A 19,278-nucleotide genomic window follows, 5' to 3' on the forward strand; every position below is an offset into this window, starting at 1 on the left:
ACAAGATACAGAATAAAAAAAAACAGAACATAAAGACGAGAAAGTCTTCATCCGAGGTGTGGCAACCTTCTGTTACAATGTTTTCAATATATAGTCTCCAAAGATCACATCCTTTTCCCAACATAAACATTTCCTTATTTGTACACAGGAGTACAGCCCCTAATACTGCACTGTTTCCTGTTTCATGCAAAATATAAGAAACAAAGTTCAGCTGCAACCTGCTAAACAACACCTTTTGTAGTCTGTGTCACATTCTACGAATTTTGACACACTGTAATCACTTGAACTTGAGACCTTCACATTAGTTCCCTTTAACACTCCTAGTTAAAATAAAAACATACATCTCGGTTAGTTTCGATTAACACTTCTGGATATAATAAAAACATACATTTCGGTTAGTTTCCATTAATTCAGCAGGAAAAATATCACTTCTATTTAGACATCGTTTTAGCCTTTTAACCCTTGAACACAATTTTCAGATACAACCGGCGCTGAAGCTTCCATTGTCAAAGCTTCAACCTCGTTTGTAATCTGTTCCATTTCACCCATAAAAGTACTCAAAACATATGATTGTTTTATAAGCATAATCAATTTCAAATTCATTTTCTGTTGCTGCCTTGGTAATTTAATCATCTCTTTAGCCTTAATCCATCTTCATTCTTTCCATCCTAGTAGTTCTTCTCCTTTTTGGCTTGCTTCTTCGAGATTTTGTCTTGCTCTTTTTGCAAACCTTGAGTAATCAAATCAACCATATCAACCCTAAGTTCTTTTGCTTTATGTGGTTCTTTTGGCAGAAATTTATCAGTAAAGTTCATCTCAATTGTCGGACTCTTCTCGACAATATGTCTGGCTTAAAATGAACCCAAAATAGGTTGGAAATTGAGAATCAGACACATAATTACTATATTTAGAAAAAAAGGTTCTTTGGGGTTCTATATAGAACCCTAGGGTTCTTTAACCAACTTTAAAGAACGCTTTTTGCCAAAAAGGTTCTATATAAGGAGAAAAAACCCTTTTGGCACAAAGGGTTCTTTGGGCTTGTTACGTCCCTCATTAGTTAGATGTTATTTTGTCTAGGAATATTATGTGTGTAATGGCAGTAATGGGATGGCAAAAGGAAAAGGGACAGACAACCAGCAATATCGTTGCAAAGTTTTAATTCCATTAAATATAAGTGAATTAATATAAAGGTAAAGTAATAAAGTAGATATTTACAATATATACAACGTAACAAGAATAAACAACAAAAGATCTGGAGGAGAGGAAGGAGCGATAAAAAAAAACTAAATATAACAAAAAAAAACAACTAAAGTTAGAGAACTAAACTAACCAACAAAAGAAAATGCAGAAATAAACATCTTCAGCGTTCAGGACGCTATAACTAAACCATGCATTAATAAAACAGAGAACAGATGAGGGAATGAACACAGTTGAGAAGCTCAAAATGAACTGAATCTCCCTTCATAATGTCAAAGATCACAATGACGTTCAGCCCTGAGCTGATTCACACTGATCATGCTCTGGACAAGGAGCCGTTTAACTGTTCAGATTCAGATTGATTCAGTGAATCAGGAGCATCAGATCTGAGCTTCATCTGGACTCCAGATTCAGGATCCCTGAGAGAAATACATGACCTGCATTCAGATTCATTCACAGAGTCTGAACTGAAACTTAAAACATCATCCATCTGATTCAGAAACTCACTTCCAAGTCTTTCTTTCTCTCAGTTTGATTCACTCACCTGTTTTCTGAATCACTGTGCTGAAAGATTCGTGTCACTGCTCTCGAAACACAACTGAAAACAGATTCTGATCATTAAATATTGCTATAATGAAAGTGTTTTTTACACTGATTTCTTCATTAAATATGACTTTATGTCAGATACGCCATGGTTTGATAAAGGAGTAAAATGATAAATAATATTTTCACTTATAAAGTCAGTTTTATAATTTAGTTTCCATGACTATTTTAAAACACAATGAATCACTCGTGACTCACCTGAAGATCCTTTTACGCAGCATGAAACAGATCAAGAGCAGAAGAACAACCGTGATGAAGAAAAGAGCACAAATCCACCAGAACTGATCTAAACAAGCCACACAATATAAAATCAGATCTGATCGACACAAACAACAACACAATACAATCATCTGAATGAATGAGCTATATATTATATATTTCTTCTCTTTCTCTAAACTTTGGCATGTGTCTTATATGTGATCATCAGTCAGATATTTCAGACTCAATCATCATCTGAACTCACGTGAATCTGGAGTTTGTGTCGATCCGCCGCTGGAGTCTGTGTCGTTAAACACTGAAAAACACATTCATAATCATCATGATTCACTTACAGAAGATTCACTTCAACACAGAGTTTGATCTGAATCAGGACAGATTCACTTCAACACAGAGTTTGATCTGAATCAGGACAGATTCACTTAAACACAGAGTTTGATCTGAATCAGGACAGATGTGTGTGTCTCCTTTAATGAACATCTGCAATAATGTCGAGGCAGATTCTCATAATGAATGTGTTTGAAGTGTATCAGAAGTGAATCTCAGTCATCATTTCCTCTCCTTCATGTCACTCCAAACCAGAGATCGCGATAGACTTTCGCACTGTCCGTCATTTTGACGGACAGGATAGTAAAAATCCCGTCATATTCAATTATTACCTATCATTTTAATTTGTGTATTTTTCATTTCATTTTTATTCATGAGCTTACAGGATAAGCAAATAGGCTATGCATTTATTTATATTATGAAAATAAAGTTATTATGACTGTGCGTCACTTTTCAGTTTTCATCTTGAACAGTTGTCACGGATCGTGAGTGAACGCGATCATCCCTTCCTCTTTACTACTTTACAGAACGAAATAAACATGAATGAACAACAGAAAATATTATGTTGAAATATACAGTAGCTTACCGAAATCTGCATCACGTCTTAATCAGTTCAATCAGTGTTGGAAACAATGTCACGTAACATTTTACCTCAGAAAAGCCATTCGTTGACCGTGAACTTGATAGTCAGCAAGAAAAATAAAACAAACCATTTAAAACAAAACGAACTGGATTAGAAACTTAATTATGTAAGTATAGGTATTATAACTTTATTATTATAAAATGGACTTAAATTGGGTGCTCGCCTGTGTGTAATCAAACGCATCGTTTTCCTTTTATTTTGGAGACTGAACTCGCGCTCTGCTGCCACACTGGAGCACACTCACCACCAACTGGACAGGGGTGGGAATTACAAGCTACATCAGCCTCAGTGTAATCTGTCAAAATGACGGACGGCCTTCAGATTTTTCCGTCACTGCAAAAAAAAAAAAAAAAATTCGGTTAACGCAACCTCTGCTCCAAACCTCTATGACTTTACTTTCATGGACCAAAAACAATGAGGTTCTCTTCAAAAATCTGCTTTTGTGTTTCATGGAGGAAAGAAAGTCATTCAGGTTTGGAACGACATAAGGGATATATCAGTGTGAAGTGTGTCTTTAAGGATCATCTGTCCATCATAAACATCATGATGAGAATTGAAGTGTCTCTCTCACCTCTGAACACGGTCTCATGTGTGATCTGAAATGAAAGAAAGAGTCATCAGAGCTGCTTTTACAGAGTTCATGAAGGATTCATTACTGTGTGAGTTTATTGTGTTCATGTTGAACTGCAGCTCTAATGATTTATAGTCAAATTAAAAGAACAAGATCATATTTTCTGTTTAAATATGAAAACAGATGAATGTTGAGAGAGATTGAGTTGATTTACTCTTTTAGAATGACACTGAATCTCATGATGAAGTTCATCCACACAGTGAGAAGTGACGAGATGATCAGATGAGATGGACATCACAGGATACATCAGTTTGTCTGGATTCGATGGATCTGCTAACAGACGCCCGTCCTGAACAAATCAAACACAAGAGGATCAAGTAATGCATTTTAGTGAGTATGATGGTGTAGTTTAAGGACAGATATGTTTTGGTCAGAAATTACCAAATGTCCTCACAAAGATAGTAAAATTGGTTGGGCCCCGCAAAGACAAGATGTTTTATATGAGACTAAATGATGACTCGACATACTATGCTCCTTCACTACTCTATCCATAAACCTACTCATTGAATCTGATTGGCTGAGAGCCGTCTCAAGCTGTGCAATAATCCAGTATCAGCACTGGAACAGTTTCAGCGTTTGTGTCACTCCGCTTGCGGCGACTGTCATGGCGGTCGAGCAAATCCACCATATTTTTGCAAATACTACTGTTATTGTGTCACGGGATGTAGTTTAAGAGTTTTTTTAGGCGAGAATGTAGTTATTTAGACCTCAAATGTGCAAAAAGGCTATGTTAACTTTCATAATTTTATATTTAGGATCTATTTAACTTAAATCCTGTTCTAGAGCGCTGCTTATGTACGTTTGACTGAATTGTATGATTGTGTCTATTTCCTATTGTCTTTTATAATGGCTATTGTTGTTGTTTATTTAAAAGTTGTTCAATAAATATTATTTTATATAAATAATATGCCGTATTTGGTATTGCTAAATATTGTTCGTGACATGGATTTCAGTGAAAGTTGCATTAACACGCCATTAGATGGCAGCAAAGACTGAATGATTCAGTCCCAAAAGACTTTTATTTTGAAAGGGACTGGTTGAAGTTGAAATTAAGTTTTGCGAAACACTGAGAACTGTATCATAAAATGGTTTATTACTTGAACCTGTTCAACACGGTGCACACTAACAGCATCACAAGAAGCTGCCTTTGCATCATTGTTGGACAGTATCGTAATACATCAGTTTGTGCTACGAAAACTAAATAAAGAAATAAAAATATTTAGTCTATAGAAATATCAGTCTTTCGTGTTTCATTCTACTTACACAATGTATGAACAAATGAGTCTGAGAATAAATTTATGAAAATATGGAAAAGGTTAATGTAGGCATATGATCAAAATAACTGAATATTATAGTGGAATGAAATGAAATGAAATGCTTGTGAATGGTTATTAATACAAACTGAACATGCACAAAACTACACATAAATATTTATTCGTAGTATAATTTGAAGAGTTTGGTTCCAAAACGCAATAACTCCATTTTGATTAATTTGAGTAAAAAGGTGTTTTCTTTACCAAGAAAGTGGCAAGATGAAAACCACTATTTTCTGTTTCAAACTTTCACATAGCATCTTTTGGTTATAAAAACATTAAAAATTCAAATCTACATTTTGATTTTAAAAAGTTTATTATAAAAACATATTATTTTATTTATTATGATTATTATAACGTATTATTTTCCCACAATGCAATAAGTCCATGACACGTTTTTTTCACATATATGACAGAGTCTGAACTTTGCCAATATTTATCTTATATACAGGCATTTGACTAAAAATACATTCAGTCGTCGCTCCCAAAATGAATTCAACGGGTCATCTTGTTAATGTTATAAATTAATGATTTGTCATTACCGATTAAAGAGTATCTGGCGCCACCGCACGGTTAAAATAACCACATTTGAAGAGTACATTGGTATTAAAAACGGCTTTTAAAAACTGTTCATGATTCAGCTTTGTGGACCGCGTCAGAAGTTTGATGCTGTCGTAGAACAAGCATCTTCTTAATCTCCTCACGTAAATGATTACATTTCAATTACTTGCGTTTCTTCCCCACCGCAGAAACCACCACAGGTTCATCAATGCCGTCAAAAGTATTCATTTTTCTGTTTTTGTTGATCACAAAGTACAAAGCAGATAAGGAAAACTTATCGCGTTTTGGAACCAAACTCTTCATTTGTTCTTATCAAAGAAGTGAATGACAAGAGGTTTGCGTTATTTGAATCAGAATATGATGCAGTAATGTAGTTCTGAGAGAATGAAGCTTCAGACGTCACAGATCACGTGGTTATGGCAAAACCAACGAATCCAGCACCATTACAGTGCTTCAAGATGTTTCGTTTTTTTGATACAAGCTTCGAAGCTTCGGTGCCGAATGTCATAACACTAAACAAGGAAGTTGTTTTAGCGCTGTCGGAAATCCCCTTAACTGTTAAAAGGACAAAGATAAATTCTCTTCAGGTAATTCTCGATCAGGTGATCTCTCTCTCATAATGCTCTACATAATACAGTGATAATACACTAATACAATGAAGCAACTCAACGTTCCTTCGTTATTAGTTCTGGGGTGATGTTTTAGAATTAGTAACGTATCTGTTAAATTGTAAACTTGAGATTTGAATCTGTGGCGGAAAGAAGTAGGCCTAGTTCTGCACAAAAGAGGGTTTTAAAGACACTCTGTTGTTGTTTGTCATTTATTTACACACTCGTGCCGTCGAAATGTTGTATAAACACAATATCAAACTGATATATCTGCACTCTGTGATTACCTACAGCCGAACCACGGTTTGTGGTTTATAATGACATGGGTATTACAACGTAAACATGGTTTATGAGGACACTTCCTGTGTCTTCGTAAACCGAATGGCTTAAAAAACATACTAAAGAGTGTTTTGAAATTCAAAAAACGCAGACAGTTTCCTGTGATGGGTAGGTTTAGGGGTAGGGGTAGAGTAGGGGGATAGAAGGTACAGTTTGTGCAGTATAAAAAGCATTACGCCTATGGACAGTCCCTATAAACCACATATACAAGTGTGTGTGTGTGTGTAATAGTGTAGTTTGAGGACAGAAACACACACTCACCTCTGAATACCAGCTCTGCTCACAGTCATTACTGGTTTGATTCAGTATATTAGACAGAAGTCTGTATTCGAACCCTCCTTCAGTCTGAATCTCTCCACATGTTTTATTGATTCTGTTCATGTTTTAGTGCTGGAAAAAAAGATAAATGTTTTAACCAAAGAACCAAATGACTGCAATATATTAATATTGTATGACGTGTTGAAGAACAAACATTTAAACAAATGTGGAAAAGCTGTAGTGATGTGCATTTAAACCACTGAAAATAACTCTTAAAATATGATGTTTTCAACAAATAACCTCAATTTCAATCTTTTCCATACAAAGCATCACATTTTAGATGAAAGTATGTTTATATGTTAGGCACATGAGGGCGCTGTAACTATGAAATAATGAAAGTTAAAGTATAGATCTCTACTGCAAAATCTGGAAAACTTTAACAATAACAACAACAACAACAAAAAAACATAAAATAAAAATACAAACCCATTTGTGCTACAAATGAGTCAATCTTAATACATTATTCTAAACAGAACCTTCATAATAAATAGTCAGCAAAACAAATAGATACAGTAGAAAAAATGCTCGATGACTTATGCTCGAAATGAGACACCAATAAACACAATCCGCGAACAGACTTCACTGTGATTGGTTAAAGTAAATCGAAAGTTTACGCTGCACACACACACACACACACACACACACACACTCACACGCGCGCGCGCGGGCAAAGCGCTGAGTGTTAACCCTTTGACTGTCAGTGTTGGCACTGCCATACTTGCAATACTTACAAAACATGTACAATAAAAAAATTACAATAAAAAAAAAACCCATAAAACTTTTGCATAAAAGTGTTTTATACGTTTCGTTTAATGTAAAACATACTGTGCCCAGACTTTGATGTAAATAATACAATTTGATGTGCAACGAAACCAAGAGATTATGAATTATTAGAGAGGAGACGGAAATTACCATTAAAACGTTTTGAACCATTTAAGATATTTTAGACTTTTACGGCCTCGCGCTTCGAAATGGAAAGACATTTAAAGTCATTATTTTAAGGACACGCGCGGGATCATGACAGATCCTGGTTTACAGCAGACAAAAAATACTGACACATATTATTCTAATAAAAACCATGATTTTCTCACAGAGGAGTTAAATATTGTGCATCATCATTAATGATTTACTTCAGAGCCCCGAAAACATTTTACACGTGAACTTCAAAAATATAATCATTTGACAATATAATAAGTCATAAAATCGTTCACAATGAAAATGTAGCCTATTAAAACGGATATCACCTACTGAACATGTGGCATACCTTAAGCGAACTGCTGAGACAATATAGTTGATAAGAGCAGAAAGAAATTCCTCTTGCACCGCTTGTTTGGTACATGAGCTTCACCGGGCACAGAGGAGGGGAACCCAAACACACGAGAAACATTACGTAATAAACTGATAGCCAATGAGAAAGAGAAGCGCTGTGTGTGACCGTGACTGTGATAGTATTGCACTTTCTCTTCAGACTGTTTCCTGTTTCCTGATTTCACACGATCAACTAGTCAGCTAGCTATTTTAATCTTACTGAAAATATTCTTGATCATCGTCATAACAACACGGATTGTTTAAAGTGACTCGATGACTGAAACATATACATATATACATATACATATATACATTATATATATATATATATATATATATATATATATATATATATATATATATACATACATACATACATACATATATATATATATATATATATATATATATACATATATATATGTATATATATATATATATATACATATACATATATGTATATATATATATATATACATATATATACATATATGTATATATATATATATATATATATATATATATATATATATATATATATGTATGTATATACAATATGTATATACATATACATGTTTGCATTTTATTTTATATGTATTATCTCTTTATTCTTTTAATTCCTTTTCCTGTTTTTATTTCATTTTTAATGTATTTTATATCTTTTATGTATCATCTTGTTATTTCTGACTTTTAATGCATTTTAAATCTTGCTGTCTGGTTGAAAGAGCTGGGAGAATTAGGAAGAAAGCATTTGTGATTAGGTTAAAATTTGGTAAATTTGGATAAGGGGACAAACCATGGGGAAATTTGAGCTGTGGTGCATGGTTAAGATATCTCTGGATTACAGTCAGGACACTTTCCAAAGGGGGAAATTTGAACTGCGCTGCATAGATAAGACATCTCCGGAAGGGGAATTGGGGCTGTGTGGCGCAGTTTGAGGTGTCTTGGCAAAAGGGGAGATTGAAACTTTGTTTATCAGTTTGAAGTGCCTTAACAGGTAGAGCCAGACAGCGGTCCTGTCGTGTGAGGAAGATCCATTTAGATCTGCTTTGATGGATAGATCCGTTTAGATCCACTCTGAAAGGACAACAACAACAACAAAAAACTCCCTAAGACTTCCTAGCTCATCCATCCAGATAGCAAAATTCTCTGTTTTTACTGTTATTTCTATTCCTTATGTTCTATTTTTTTTATTATTATTATTATACTTAATGTAAAGCACTTTGAATTACCATTGTCTATGAAATGTGCTATACAAATAAAATTGCCTTGCCTTGCCTAGTCCCTCTGCTATTCAGCCCGTTCTCCAGCCCACAACCTTGCCTGCTACCCAGCCCTCGCTGTCTCATGTCACGCCCTCAGCTCTACACCAGCCTCCTCTCAGTGGCGTGGCTACACCTGGGGCCTGCTGTGATCCAGCTTCAGGCGATGAGGATCCTGCAGCTCCACCTCCGGCCTCAGGTCACGTCGTAACACCTCGACTCATCGCCCTGACTTCTCCGCCGCTGCTCCTTCCACCCTCGTCTACAGCAGTGACCATCGAGCGTTCGGCTCCACTGGACTCCCTCGGTCCTGCAACTCCGCCTGGGTCAGACATCGCAAGCACATCGCCACGGACCTACGGGTCGTTCAAGTTTCTCCGACCCTCCACCCCTACGGCTCCGATTGGCTCCGCCTTCCCTCAGACTCCGCCTCGGCCCTCAGTCGTTCCAGCTCCACCTCAGCCCTCCGGTACCCTGCTGCTGCCTCGGGGGAACGTCGCTACAACTTCGTCGCGGACTCTGAGGCCATCGGCATCACTCCGCTCCTTCGACTCTCTGTCTTCGCTCATGGATCCCTCTACATCGGCTGCGCTGCTTCCACACCTACCCAAGGTTGTTTGGAGTATTTCACCACCTCGGCTCCTCCCTCCAGCAACGCCGCCGTGTGTTGCCGTCCTAGCTGTGGCCTGGAGCAACACCTGGACTCCTCTGCTCAAGGCTACCACCTGGACTTCACCACCACCTGCACCTCCCTGGATTTCTGCACCTGCCTGGACTTCACCATACTACAACCCTCTCCCGGAATCTCGCCCTCATTAGTCTCATTCCTTCCATCTCACGGCACGAGGACGCGCCTTTCCGGGAGGGGGCGATATGTTACATGTACAATCTGTTTTGGACTCATTTTTGTTGTTGTTCTATTTCCCGCCACTAGTCACTCACCATGGTAACTGATCACCTCATCATCACATCCAGCTGTGTCTAATCACCCACCTTGTTATCCCATGTATTTAAGTCCTGTGTTTCCAGTCATGTGTTGTCCGGTATCGTTCATCTATACTTTGGTGTGTGTTCCTGTATGTTCCTGATCTCTCCATTTGGATTTCCTAGTAAAAGACTTGTTTTGATTATATCTCCTCGTCGTGTGCTTTATACACCAGGGAATTGTAACACATGTATATTTATAACCAAATAAACACAGCTCTTCCTCTTTTTGTTTACATTTTAAAAAATAGTAAACATATGTGGTTCAGGTAATATATGCAAATAGTCTGCAAACATTAAACACAACACTGTTTCTTTTTGTTAGTTTTAATGATCAATAATAACCATTAGAAAAGTATAAGGCACAAGAAGCTACAATAAGAAATAAAGCAAACAATTCAGTCAAATGTACAAAGCCAGCGCTCTAGTAGGCTACAACAGTAAAGTTATGAAATTTCACTTTTAATTCAACAAATTATAGATTCATGACCAAAGATCGCCCATTATATATACAAAAGATGAATTATATCTCATGTTTAACCACTACAGAGACATCAGAGCCAGTGGCAATCATCAGAAGGACTAGCCGAGGTAAGACTCGATAAAAGGGGCGGATCAAGAACACATCCAAGGATTTGAACTGTACTAGGCTAGATGTGAACTTTGAATTAGATTAATACTTGGGCAGCAACTGATGACGTTTCACAAGAACAGACAAGAACGCATATTGAGAAACGGCTAACTATGAATGAATGAGGCATTTATATAGCACTGAACTATGTACTACTGTATGTACACAACCACATCAGGGGTCGCTCCTCATCCACAACCTGGATAATTCAACAGTAGACAGAGCAACAGCGCCAACTATAGGTGGAGAGGAGAGATTTGGCTGAGTCTCTTCTGTGTCTCTTCTCAGCTGTGGTGATGTGGTTTCTCCACTGCATGGATCTTCATGTGTATCTTCAGGTCATTTTTAACACTGATCACACGTGTGCGGCTTCTCTCTGCCGTGGATCCTCTCATGTCTTTTCAGATTTGATAACTGAATGAATCTCTTGTCACAGTGTGAACACTTGTAAGGTTTTTCTCCAGTGTGAATACTCTCATGTGTTTTCAGATGTGCTAACCGACTGAAACTCTTGTCACAGTATGAACACGTGTAAGGTTTTTCTGCAGTGTGAATTCTCTCGTGCAGTTTTAAACTGTTTGCTGCAGTAAAAGTCTTCTCACACTCCAAGCACACATACTCTCTCACGCCAGTGTGAGTTTTCTGATGCGCATGTAAATATTTCAGCAGTGAAAAACTCTTCTCACACACAGAACATGAATGTGGCTTTTCCTTTGTATGAACTCTCAGGTGGTTCTTCAGAGCTGATTCCAGAAGAAATGTTTTGCCACATTGATGACATGTGAACGGTCTCGCTCCGGTGTGGATCATCATGTGGTCTTTAAGGTGTTGTGATCGCGTGAAACTCTTCCCACATTGATCACATGTGAACGGTCTCTCTCCAGTATGGATCATCATGTGTGCTTTAAGGTACGATGACTGATTGAAACTCTTCCCACATTGATCACATGTGAACAGTCTCGCTCCGGTATGGATCCTCATGTGTTCTTTAAGGGTTGACGATTGACTGAAACTCTTCCCACATTGATCACATGTGAACGGCTTCTCTCCGGTATGGATCTTCATGTGTTCTTTAAGGGTTGATGATTGACTGAAACTCTTCCCGCATTGATCGCATGTGTGCAGCTTCTCTCCTGTGTGAACTGTCATGTGAACATCAAGATGTACTTTTTGTGTGAATCTCTTTCCACACTGATCACATGTGAACGGCTTCTCTCCAGTGTGGATCCTCATGTGAAGCTCTAGACAAGATTTCTTTGTGAAACTCTTTCCACATTGAGTGCACGTTGTAGATTTCTTGGCTCTTCTTTTCTTTAAAAATGTCTTTTTATTCTTTGAGCGACTCAAAGTTTTTTCTCCAGGTTTGTCATGGTGTTCCTCCTCCACTTCACTCAGTTCTTCACTCTCCTCGCTCTCTTCCATCAGGTCTGAAATGAAAGAAAAAAAAGAGTCATTTAATTTTCAGTACATCAAAAAAATAAATAAATAAATAAAATAAAATAAAATAAAAAGGTCATAAAATTGAGACTTGCTATAAAATATCCTGATCATTTTGATGCGTTTGCATTTTCATAAATGAATTGCATATGTCCCTGAAACTTTAACATTAAACTTGTACAGACTCGCCGGTCATCTCAACGACACAATCCAACGGTCTGGGTGAAGGTATAATGTGTGTATGTCTTTTCAGCGCTCCTGTGAAGATCACCTAATTTTTTTTTTAATTTCGTTTCAATTTTACTTTAGCTCTACGCTTAATCTGACTCCAATTTCAAATGGTTATTAAATTTAAATATCACTAACTTCGATAAAATAAGAACTATCAATTTATGTACTTTTTTTGTGATTTGTTTTTTTTTTATTCATTTATCTCTAAAAGTACCATATTTTTACATAAAATAAGCTTATTTTAGATGAACTTAACCTATAAGAATGTTTTAAAACTATTTATGTTGGGAGAGACTATACAAAATACACTTACAGACAAATATGACCATGATATAAGGAAAAGACAAAGTAGGAAACCGAGAAATGATTTATTTCTAAAAATATCAATAGTAGTGAGAACTATTAAATATATTTGATCAATCACAAAAATATCTAATGTGATATTAACAGCCATATTTTGACATCAACTTTTAGACTGATATTTAATTTATTTTCCTAAAACTGTGTAATTATTAAGGGCCGGTCACACTAGACTTTTCCTTCCACTGACTTCCATTCATACACATGTGAATGTGGGACACCAGAAACACAAGATCAAGTGAAGCTTGCAGTAAAGTGGAGTAGATTGTATATTTTGAAATGATTATTATTTGTTATTTTATGTTTTAAGTGTGACATAATATCATGATCGTTTCAGCATCTGTAGAAAGTTCACATGCTCAAAGTCTAGACTGACTGCATCTTTAAATGTGTTATTATCAGTGTCCTACATGATTCACTCAACCCTGTTACTTCTGACATGATTTTCCTGCTTTCAAAAACAGGATTTCTTAAAACTGTGACACCAGGAAGTGACATCATCTGAACTCTTTCTACAGCATGATGGGACAAGAAAATAATCTCAATCCATTGTCTCAGTTTTTACACAAATGAATGACTGCATTCATCAACCCTGTTACCAAAGTTACTGTAAGAAGAGATTTTGCTCAAGTTACACTCACAACCCTGTCAGCCATTCTGGAAAGTTCATTTACTTCATACATTTTGGTGTTTACAGTTTATTCCTAAAAATAACAGTGTTGTAAACTATATTGAAAATGCCTAAATTCTGGAAACACTCTTGCAAACTGTGAAGCATATATTGAAATAATGTGAAATAAATATTTAGTTTGATCTGATGTTGACAATCATTATGAAAGTTTCTCAAACTTCCCTTTACTGAGCTTTTGTTAGAAAAGAACATTATGTCTCATTTCAAATGTTTGAATCTTTCTATCATGAATGTTGTTCAGCATCGTGAATGAATGAAGAATAAACACCAACCTCTTTGTTCTTCAGTATCTTCAGTGTGTTTCATTCTGCAGGGTTCTGGATCACTCATGTTCTCACTGTCCTCTTCAATAAACTCAGTCTTTGCAGATTTCAGCTCTTCCTGATGCTCTGATGCTCGTCTGATGGGAATATTCCTGCATTTATTGCTGAACTGATGTGGGAGGAGCTTCGTTGATAGTGACCCTGTAGTGGGCGGGGCTTCATTTACTGAACTACAGATTGGTTGGAGGAGCTGATCTGCCAAAATCTAAAATATATCAGTTACTGTGTTTAAATGTACAAAAGCAATTTTACATCGAAAACCCATTAAATCCAAGTTTCTATTTTAATGTTTCAAATTAATTTAGTGAAAACAAAATGTTTTTAATGTTCCATCATCATTCAGTGTAACAGATATATTTAATGTAAAAATGAAACAACAGTTATTTTGACCTGTTCTTAATAAAATATATACAATAATAAGAGATCATACTAAATGTAATTATATTTTAAATGATTAAAATCGTCTTGCTGACAAATGGGTGAAATCTAGTGGTTTGAAGGAAAGTGGCAAACTATAAAGATTTAAAATGACAATTAAAGAGTATTTTGGGCTTCACTGTGATCCTTAAATACAGTGTTTGAATGTCAGAAAATGATTCTTGTTCTAAATTCTGACAAGTTGTTTTCTTTCTTTCTTTCTTTCTTTCTTTATTTATTTCTTTCGTTTGCTATATTAACCCCTTTTATATTTGACCCTTAAACTAATTGCATTAATCATTTATATCCGTCTATCGTAAAGCAACTGGTGCTAATTCAGAACTGTTTTGTTTCTAATTCTAACTTTATTCTGTTTCTTCATTAAAATAATGACAGATATCTAGAAAAGTAGTAAAGAACTGTAAGAAAAACAGAAATAAATGTAGATATTTGTAGTCATCAAATCCCCTCAGTCTGTTGACACCAATGAAATGAGCTTTAAGTGTCAATTTACAGCAGATCTGAAGACATCAGCATAATAAATGAGGTGAAAACAGGAACTATTGACATGAAATAAAGAGTGTTTTCAGCAGTTTCTCTGTTAATATTGATGATCCTCAGACTATCAACACTCATTCAACAAGACATTCAGATCATCTCACTTTATTCTGAGTGTTTGCTGTTAGAAACTGATTATTTGAGTCAGGATATATGAGAAAAGCCTGTAAAACTGATCTAATTAAAGACAATACTGATGTTTCTCACAATATGACATTAATAACACAAAAACAAACACTAATGACACTCATCTTCATCAACTACTGCTAAATAACTCTGAATTAACTATAACTATGAAACATGGTTTGATTTTATAACAACATTAATTGTAATAAAGTAATTAGATCTTGTGCAGAAACTGAAAACTCTCCCCGTCTCAGACTTTTATTTATATGCTCATTTAGCTAAAACTATTATAAATGTTTTGCTTTTAATTTTAGTATGATGTTGTCATTACACAGAGTGATATATATATAACTATATGTTTTATTTATAAAGATGTAATTTAAAAGAAGAGAATTGTGTGGTCTGTTCAAATGAAATGTGTGTTAATTTAACATTAGTTTCTTCTTTTCTCACAGTGATGGAGTGTGAAAGCAGGAGATACCAACACATGCTCTACAGATGAGTCCTGATATGAAACACCAAAAACAATCCTGGGGAGTTTCAAAATGAACAAAGCTCATATTAATCTCCAGATAATACTACATAAATATTACAAAACACATACAAATGTCATATATATTGTCAGTCAGTGTGTCTTTTTATCATTCGGCTTTAACCCTAAGATTATTCAGGTACTTATTTCATTGGTTATGATATAAAGCAGTTAAAACTTAAATCATCTTAAGCTAAAAATTTCTATAATCTACACCTTGATGGTGAGTGTTCTTATGTTTGTTTTTGTATTATTAATGTAATATTGTGAGAAATAACAGTATTGTCTTTCAGTAGAGCAGTTTTATAGTCTTTTCTCATATATCCTGACTCAGATGATCAGTTTCTAACAGCAAATACTCAGAATAAAGTGAGATGATGTGAATGTCTTGTTGAATGAGTGTTGATAGTCTGAGGATCATCAATATTAACAGAGAAACTGCTGAAAACACTCTTTATTTCATGTCAATAGTTCCTGTTTTCACCTCATTTATTATGCTGATGTCTTCAGATCTGCTGTAAATTGACACTTAAAGCTCATTTCATTGCTGTCAACAGACTGGGGGGATTTGATGACTACAAATATGAACATTTATTTCTCTCTTTATGCTTTCAACAGTTTTTTTTCTTACAGTTCTTTACTACTTTTCTAGATATCTGTCATTATTTTAATGAAGAAACAGAATAAAGTTAGAATTAGAAACAAAAAGTTCTGAATTAGCATCAGTTGTTTTACGATAGACGGACATACATGATTAATGCAATTAGTTTGAGGGTGAAATACAAAAGGGGTTAATATAGTAAAAAAAAAAGTTTGAAAGAAAGAAAGAAAGAAAGAAAACAACTTGTCAGTATTTAGAACAAGAATCATTTTCTGACATTCAAACACTGTATTTAAGGATCACAGTGAAGCCCAAAATACTCTTTAATTGTCATTTTAAATCTTTATAGTTTGCCACTTTCCTTCAAACCACTAGATTTCACCCATTTGTAAGCAAGGAGTTTTTAATCATTTAAAATATAATTAAATTGAGTATGACCTCTCATTCTTTTATATACTTTATTAAGTACTGATCAAAATAGCTGTTGTTTCATTTTTATATTAAATATATCTGTTACACTAAATGATGATGGAACATTAAAACATTTTGTTTTCACAAAAGTAATTTGAAACATTAAAATAGACACTTGCATTTAATGGGTTTTCTATTTAAATTCGCTTTTGTACATTTAATTTGATGCAGATATTAAAATTTGATATCTGGTCTTTAACCCTATAAAAACAAACACAGTAACTGATTTTGGCAGATCAGCTCCTCCAACCAATCTGTAGTTCAGTCAACGAAGACCCGCCCACTACAGGGTCACTATCAACGAAGCTCCTCCCACATCAGTTATCCAATAAATGCTGGAATATTCCCATCAGACGAGCATCAGAGCATCAGGAAGAGATGAAATCTGCAAAGACTGAGTTTATTAAAGAGGACAGTGAGAACATGAGCGATCCAGAACCCTGCAGAATGAAACACACTGAAGATACTGAAGAACAAAGAGGTTGGTGTTTATTCTTCATTCATTCATGATGCTGAACAACATTCATGTTAGAAAGATTCAAGCACTTCTGCACATTTAGTGAAACAGTTAAACTATGAAATGAGACATAATGACCTTTTCTAACAAAAGCTCAGTAAAGGGAAGTTTGAGAAACTTTCATAATGATCAACATCAGATCAAACTAAATATTTATTTCACATTATTTCAATATATGCTTCACACTTTTCAAGAGTGTTTTTTTTAGAATTTAGGCATTTTCAATATAGTTTACAACATTGTTATTTTTAGGAATAAACTGTAAACACCAAAATGTATGAAGTAAATGAACTTTTCAGAATGGCTGACAGGGTTGTAAGTGTAACTTGAGCAAAATCTCTTCTTACAGTAACTTTGGTAACAGGGATGATGAATGCAGTCGTTCATTTGTGTAAAAACTGAGACGATGGATTGAGATTATTTTCTTGTCCCATCATGCTGTAGAAAGAGCTCAGATGATGTCACTTCCTGGTGTCACAGTTTTAAGAAATCCTGTTTTTGAAAGCAGGAAAATCATGTCAGAAGTAACAGGGTTGAGTGAATCATGTAGGACACTGATAATAACACATTTAAAGATGCAGTCAGTCTAGACTTTGAGCATGTGAACTTTCTACAGATGCTGAAATGGTCATGATATTATGTCACACTTAAAACATAAAATAACAAATAATAATCATTCCAAAATATACAATCTACTCCACTTTACTGCAAACTTCACTTGATCTTGTGTTTCTGGTGTCACACATTCACATGTGTATGAATGGAAGTCAGTGGAAGGAAAAGTCTAGTGTGACCGGCCCTTAATAATTACACAGTTTTAGGAAAATAAATTAAATATCAGTCTAAAAGTTGATGTCAAAATATGGCTGTTAATATCACATTAGATATTTTTGTGATTGATCAAATATATTTTATAGTTCTCACTACAGAAAGATGCTCTAATGTTTTAAATATAATAATTGAGTAAAGAGCACGGGACACTCCTTGCCCAAACTTTTCTCCTTGTTTATCTGTGCTCCCCTCCCTCTCTCCCTCATCCCTTCCTCTCCCCCTGATTCAAGACACTGAAAGTTCACTAAGAATGTCTGTAGACCACATAAGATGTTTCTTGTCAATTTATCTTTCCCCTTTCATGTTTGTAAAGGGTCACAATGACCCTTTTTTAGGACAAATATGGGCAATTTAAAAACCAAAACAACAATTTCCTTAATCTGAGTGGTTGTCAGATTCCTTAATCCTTGGCTAGTTTGCCACCTGAACACACGCACACACACACACACACACACACACACACACACACACACAAATTTAATGTACTTGATAATTCAATGTCAAATGGTTTAAAAAAATGTCAAATGGTTTTGTCCTTTGTGGACAAAAATCAGCACCATAGGAAATGAATGGGGAACACTATATTTCAGAGCAATGTTCTCTTTATTTTCTTAATATTATTTATAATGAATTATTAAGAATTATTTAAGGAAAGGTGGCAGAGCAGCTGTTTGGGAAATTCTGTAGCCAGAAGACCACCATTCAGTGCTCATTGTCTTAATTCAGTAAATCTAAATTTAATAACCATTTGATATTGGAGTCAGATTAAGCGTGGAGCTAAAGTAAAATTGAAACTAAATTCGAAAAATTAGGTGAACTTCACAGAAGCGCTGAAAAGACATGCATTATACCTTCACCCAGACCTCTGGATTCTGCCGTTGGGACGACAGGAGGCTCTTTACAATTGGTTGATTAATCTTAATGTAATTAATTTATGAAAATGCAAATGCATCAAAATGATCAGAATGTTTTATAGCAGTTGTCTATCACAACAAGTCTCAATTTTATGACCTTTGACTTTACATTTCTCTCTTTAAAGCAGAACTAAGTAACTTTTTACCTTCATAAATAGTTTTCTAAGTCCTTACGATGGTTAATTGACTTGTAGTGGTGTGTTTGAGGCGTGCACTAACCCCCTCTGGCACGTCTACGCCAGAAAACATTGAGCTGCGCCGACCCGACACAATCTCGCCTCATGTTCACGTTCACGCGAGAGTGACAAAATGCTTTACGGTAATTCAA

At 35.4% G+C, this 19,278-nt stretch overlaps 1 long non-coding RNA gene across 1 annotated transcript; it reads right to left on the reverse strand.

Annotated features, from left to right (window-relative positions):
* Positions 1–692: 692 nt before the first annotated feature.
* Positions 693–8,131, reverse strand: LOC127509286 (uncharacterized). Its single transcript, XR_007929194.1, has 9 exons — positions 8,021–8,131; positions 6,700–6,828; positions 3,772–3,906; positions 3,558–3,582; positions 2,930–3,319; positions 2,264–2,314; positions 1,999–2,086; positions 1,742–1,795; positions 693–1,616 (listed from the first exon to the last, which is right to left on the reverse strand). It is a non-coding gene; the product is annotated as an uncharacterized LOC127509286 (long non-coding RNA).
* Positions 8,132–19,278: the final 11,147 nt, after the last annotated feature.

The sequence above is a fragment of the Ctenopharyngodon idella genome, chromosome 3, assembly GCF_019924925.1.
Source record: "Ctenopharyngodon idella isolate HZGC_01 chromosome 3, HZGC01, whole genome shotgun sequence".
NCBI lineage: Eukaryota > Metazoa > Chordata > Actinopteri > Cypriniformes > Xenocyprididae > Ctenopharyngodon > Ctenopharyngodon idella.